Source organism: Microtus ochrogaster, unplaced genomic scaffold, assembly GCF_000317375.1.
Source record: "Microtus ochrogaster isolate Prairie Vole_2 unplaced genomic scaffold, MicOch1.0 UNK1, whole genome shotgun sequence".
NCBI lineage: Eukaryota > Metazoa > Chordata > Mammalia > Rodentia > Cricetidae > Microtus > Microtus ochrogaster.
Window position 1 is genome coordinate 7677759 of NW_004949099.1, and position 6042 is coordinate 7683800.

General features: G+C 45.2%; 1 pseudogene; it reads right to left on the minus strand.

Annotated features, from left to right (window-relative positions):
• Positions 1 to 1383: 1383 nt before the first annotated feature.
• LOC101994909 lies at positions 1384 to 2010 on the minus strand (annotated as a pseudogene).
• Between the last annotated feature and the right edge of the window lie 4032 nt (positions 2011 to 6042).

Sequence of the window (6042 nt, forward strand, 5' to 3'; positions counted from 1 at the left end):
CAGGGCTGTCCACCACACTGTCAGAAAGAACAAACTTGAGCAAAACCCCAAGCAAAGCACAAACCAGGCCTCCTAAAGCCTTCTCTAGGAAATCCTGTCCAGACTGGGTCATATTTCACTCAAGGAAGCAAGTCCCTGGGCCCAGCCTATGGAGAGCTGAGTGAATGTATGCTGTTGACACAGGTATGGCCATGTCAAGGACTGATGCCTCTGACCCATGGAAGACTGCCAAGCCCTTTATCTCATCCAAGTGTGAACACGGACAGTGTGCGAGCACACGTGCTCACAAAAGATTGGCTGGCGTGTGCAAAGACTAGCAACTGTGGCTTCCTTTTCTGGGATGCTTGCAGTCTGAGACTTCTCACCCACAAAGAACCCCCTCCAGAAGCTAGCAAACCACACCCCCATGCCCTTGTGCTGAGTAGAGTAAATACACTAAGGTTCCAGGTTGTTGCAGAGTTCATACAGTTTCATGAGAGCATGCCCAAACAACTTGACCACAGTTTTTCTGCACCTATGTCTAAGTATACAAGCTTTCTTCATGCTCTTTCGGCCTAAGTTAGGTTTCCAGGACCGAGACATATGGGACAGGATGTGGCACCAGCCTTTGCTCAAAAGGAAAAGATTCTATAGGGGAGGCAAGGACCTTTGGGAGCCATTTTGGAAGCTTTTTATTAAACAGGGTTCCACGGCTTCCTAAGTGGAGAACACAATGGATAGCCACGGTAACATCTTTACTTACATATATACATATGTATATATATATATATATGTGTGTGTGTGTGTGTGTGAACTTACACATATATGCACATATATGTATATGTGTGTGTAATAGATAAATATAAGTATAGATATATAAAGTTTTCTGTCTCCATGAAACTGAAAACCAGGTGGAGGAAGAAGACAATGGCCAACCCAACCAGAAGATGTTAAATTATAAGATGGCAAACAGCGGGAAAATCTGAAGATGCTGGGAGACTGAATGGTCAAAAGACCCCTGCATTAGTCAGAATTCTGGTCACTGTGACAAAACACCTGGCAGGGACAAAGTTAGAAAGGATGGGCTTATTTTGGCTTACAATGTCAAAGAAATCGGACTCCTTTGAAAACTTGATTATAGGTGCACAGTAAACAGAGCCTCACAGCAGCCAGAGCATGTGACAGGCTACTTACCTCATGGTGGACAGGAAACAAATTGAGCGGAAGGAACCCAGGACTGCATAACTGTCACAGGCATGCCTCCTGTGACCTACAATGGTTTGAATGTAAAGTGTCTCCTCCTGATTCAGGTTTTTTGTTTTGGTTTGGTTTTTGGTTTTGTTTGTTAAGGAAAAGCAATGTTATTAAAAAAGGAAAACAACAAAAGGAACCTGGGTCCAGAGCTCAGCGTTTGTCCATCTGGGCCTTAGGTGTCCTGGTTGGGGATCTTGTCCTTTTCAATGATGAGGACAATGATGCCCATGCCTGATACAGCATCCCAGTCCATAGCATACCCATGTCTTGGGAAATTGTTTCAAACAGGTATTCTGTATCCATGTTGATCTCCCAGAGAGGCTCATACATCCCATACATTTGTTTGGAGCGGGTACCACTGACTACAAAGTCATCAGTCACCATGGGGCAGCCAATAAGGTCTAGAGAGGAAATGAAAGGTTTAAAGATCTTTGGATCCACCCCAGCAACAACAGGCTCCATGTAGTAGTGACCAAAACATTTCTCATGCAAGAGGTCAGCCACCATGCTCATGAGGGTACAAAACTTGATCTACCGACTTTCCTTCAGCGCATACAGGTTCAGTTGGAACTTGATGTGAGGAGCAACTGTCTGGACATTGGTGGCCAGCCTGACTAGGCCTGTGTAGAGTCTGTCACCCATGGGAACGATCTTCTGGAAGTCTGTAGTTACTACCATCTGGGCATGGATCCCAAAACACCTGTCTACAGCAATGGCCACACCGTTCTTTCCCTTCATGACCATGACAGCCCCTCTGTTATAGGACATAATAGACATGATCGCAGTCTAGTAGGACTCTGATCACCACTGTAAACTGGCTCTGGCTTTCTCTCCATGTTTGAATTTTTTAAATGTGAAATATGAATACATGCACATTTGTAGACTTATCATCCCTTCACCTGTGACCTAACGAGAACAACAGTTCTGATGCTTTCTGGGCCAAGCACACTTGAAGCAGCTGGCATGAGGCTGATCAGCTTTGTCTCAGGCTGCCCTATGCGCCGTAAGCTGTTTAGCAGCTTCCTTGGCCCCTTCACTAGATACCAGCTGCATCTTCCAAGCTGAGAAAGTAAAAACACATTTTCTGACATTGCTGAATTTCTCTTGGAAGCCAAAGCAACCCTGCTGAGAGCAACTTTCCCAACAAATCAGGTATGTGTCCTTGGGAAATTACTGATCCTGCTTGGCCCTCAGACACTGACTTATAAAGTGGAGAAAATGTTCTTAGCATGTGTCTAAGGAAAGAAAGTGGAAGCCACATTCTTTGGAAGGTCTGAGCTCAGTGCTCCTGTAACCTTAGAATACTCAATGGAACAGTGGTAGTCTGTGGAGAGCATCCCTAGGAAATGGAGCCACATTAGGTGAGAACTGGATCGCACGCTGAGCCATGTGTTAGTATCGAGCTGGGCTTGTGAAGTAGGTTCCCAGTCAATATTGCCTTAATGATGATGAAACACTGCCCATACTGTTCTCCCCCTTGGCACTACTAAACCTTTGGTACCCAATGCAGAGTAAGTGCTTTATGAATACTTAGCAGTGTTGTTTAATGTTCTGAGGTCACATTAAAGTGAGCTCTTTCATTAATTCAAATGCATTTAAGCAAACCAACAACTTATCAGTCATTTGCTATGACCCAAGCCATGAAGGACCAGATGTGAACGGCAACAACAATAACTTGACAGAGCATCCTACTGCAATGGCACACACTAGCCCATGTTGCAAGGGGTTCTAGTTGACAACAAAAGAAGCAACAGCCAGGTATCAGAGAAGAAATCTCCCTAGTCCAGTCAATCTTCTCTTCGCATTGATTCCTAGGAAAATGAGTTTCTCGAGAATCCAATCCCATTAATGTAAGCAATTACGGAAGGTGAAGTCATTCATTTGAGAATTCTTTAAAAATCGATCACATATTTCCCTGCCTTCCCAACTGTTCAACAAGTATAGTGGACTCCGCTGATGAGTTTATTTCAAGAGTCAGCTCTGAGACATACTGGCTTCCAGGAGAACGGTGAAGGATTCTCAAGTCACAACCAAGCCCACAGCTGATGTCTGCTCTCGCCCCAGCTTGTTTCCAGGTACCAAGCATAAATGATGTAGCCTCTTCCTGATCTATCAAAGTTACATTATAAATGTGCTCTGCCCTCTCGGCTAAATGGCAGCACTAGTCTTGCTCAAGTTAGCCAAAGTTCTGTGAATCATCCCGGACTTCTTCCTCCCACAACCCTAAATAGATTCTCAGCAAACATTAGAGGCTTTGCCCCAGCAGACATCCACCTCTGCAGAGACCAGCCCCGAGCAAGTCTCTTCTGGATTCCCTTTTCCTTCCTGCCATAGCTCAAGAACTGTCCCCCGAATCTGCTTCCTTGCATATTTACAGGACTTGGTTCACTTCTTGAAGTGCTGGGGGTCAAACCCAATGCCTTATAAACACTTTAACACTGAACAACATCCTCAGCCCCACCACAAGCCTCAATTCAAAGACCCACAGCGAATTTGAATGTGATGGGCGTTCAAGATTTTGTCCCCCATTCTTTTCTTTAGAAAGCAGTAAACTGAGATCTAGAGGTGGGAAATTACTGTCCAACCATACCCTGATGGGGATAGGCAGAGGTGGCATTAGAGAGTAGAAAGTCTGTTCTGGGGAGATGTCTTAGTTGATAAACGCATGTACAAGCATGAGGACCTGAGATCGTTCCCCAGAACATAACTAAAAAGCCATGCATCGTGGCATGCCAGTGATGGAGAGACAAAAGACGGAGACAATTAGATTCCTGGTGTCCACTGGCCAGCTAGTCTAGCCTACTTGAAGAAGTTCCAAGCCAATTAGAAATCCTGTCTCAAACAGCAAGGAAGGCAGGGTGGTGGCTAAATCTGTAAGGAACCTGCTGTGCAAGCCCAAGAACTGGAGTTCAGTCCCCAGAACCTACAGAAAAGCAGAGAGCAGAGGCATTTGTAATCCCGGTGTGGAGAGATAGAGAGAAGCAGATCCTTGGGTTCAATTGGACAGCCAGTCTAGCTAAATCAGTGAGTTTCCAGATAAAGTGAGAGACTCCATCTTAAAAAAATAAGATGAAGAAGAACCGAGGAAGAAACTCAAAACTGACTTCTAACCGCCATGGGCAAGCAGTTGTACACAAAAGCTCCTGCACAGGCACACAAACATGTATACACACTAAGAAAAAGTAGAAGGTACTTGAGAAATACTATCTGAGCTCTGCCTACACACGTGTACACACACACACACACACACACACACACACACACACACTTCCTGGGCTGTGGCTCCTTCACCAACACAGCACTGACTTCTGGCTAGAACTGATTGCTTCACCCTGTCGGGGTCCGATGCCCCAACATAAACTATTTTTCTCTCTCTGGACCGGTGTGGAGGCACGGGAATAATTGAGACACAGTTCACACAGCTATATCAGAAGAGAGTCTAGGGCTTCAATCAAATCCTGAAGATCACTAGGGTTTATTATCCAAACACCTTTTATCTCCCAAGGTAAACTGAGGTGGAAGTTCATTAACATTCTGTTTCCATTCACTAGCTTGGAACTGACACCTCTTCTCAGGCGATCTAAATAATTACAGAGCAAGGAGCAGCATATCCTGAGCTTTTGTGAGGGTAGCGACAGCCTGTCTGGAAGGGTACATGACTACTTAGGATCCTAACCATGGCCCGAGAAGTTGGCTGTCACACCATGTAGAAATATGGGCCTACATCACCCCACGTCCACTGTAGCACACATTACAGTGTCCACCCGGGATCTCAGCACTGACCACGTCCACTGTAACACACATTACAGTGTCCACCCGGGATCTTAGCACTGACCACGTCCACTGTAGCGTGTATTACAGTGTCTACCCGGGATCTCAGCACTGACCACGTCCACTGTAGCACACATTACAGTGTCCACCCAGGATCTCAGCACTGACCACGTATGTCAGTGTCCATCACCCGGAATCTCAGCATTCACTGCTCAGCCAGTGACTTCTGCTTCTGCCATCAGAGGTATGTTCTACTCCATTGCTCAAATATCCCCCTGCCCATCTATGGCTGAGCATACTCACTAATGCTCCCTGTATTGGCTTCTTTCTTCTTTTTTTAAAGAATTATTTATTATTATGTATATACAATATTTTATCTGTGTGTATGTCTACAGGCCAGGAGAGGGTACCAGATCTCATTATAGATGGCTGTGAGCCACCATGTGGGTGCCAGGAATTGAACTCAGCACCTCTGGAAGAACAGCCAGGGCTCTTAACCTCTGAGCCATCTCTCCAGCCCCTTCTTTCCCTTCTTACTTCCCCATCATGTAGTTGGGAGTTCATGGTATCTCCTTACAATTGCTTAGCTCATGGTTCTCTTCTGGGTAACATCACCTAAAACCTCCACAAATATGATGAACTGATTATGAATTGACGAAAGAAGGAAAATCATAGTATAAAATCAAATGCTGTGGCAGAAGAGCTGAGTATATGCTCATCAGAAAGTTGAAACAGAAGGTACAGGTAGGTCCTTGGCTGCTATCCAGCCTAGGTCTGCTCAAGTTCAAATACACTGGCAAATCTCTAGACTGGACCTTTAATCATCTGTAAAGTCACTGTACCCCTCTGTGAGCATCCCTGTGACACAAGTCAGGCAGCATCTCTCCCAGTCAGCTGGTACCCGCAGCCCATAAAATACTGTTTTCACTCTTCCCTAAAAGTCTCCCCACCCTCACAATCTTCAAACAGAAGCCCTTAACCTAGAAACTTCATTGTTCATTTACCTACCCCAACACATCAGCCAATTAAGAAATTGAT